Raw genomic sequence first — 483 nt, forward strand, 5'->3', positions numbered from 1 at the left:
AATATTGAGTGTTAGCTGATTACACTTAATCGTTGGGCCTGTTGATCCAAAGATCTTCCCGGGAACCTGATGAACCAAGTCTGTATATTTGAGAAACGTTACGAGTTAGACCTAGACAGCTGGTACAGCTCGCCAACTCTCTTGCACTACATGTAGTCGAGGAAGACCAAAGTCGTGAGAAGAGGTCAGCTGAACCGTAAGTTCATGCCGGAGGACCTGAAAGTGAGAGCCCGCGACGACGTCGACAAGGATGTTGGCCATGTAGTGGACAGTTACCACGACCAACTCCGGTAGCAGCAGCTTGCCCCCACCACCTCTGGCAGCAGCAATTTGCGACCATCACCTCTGGCAATAGCAGCTTGCCACCACCACCTCTGGCAGTATTCAGGATCTCTAATATATTTATTTTACGTCAAAGAGCTGGGTCTCATTAAAATTTATTACAACAATTGGCCAAATTAAGTGTCTGAATTTGGGATCTGA

Source organism: Penaeus monodon, chromosome 30 (genome assembly GCF_015228065.2).
Source record: "Penaeus monodon isolate SGIC_2016 chromosome 30, NSTDA_Pmon_1, whole genome shotgun sequence".
NCBI lineage: Eukaryota > Metazoa > Arthropoda > Malacostraca > Decapoda > Penaeidae > Penaeus > Penaeus monodon.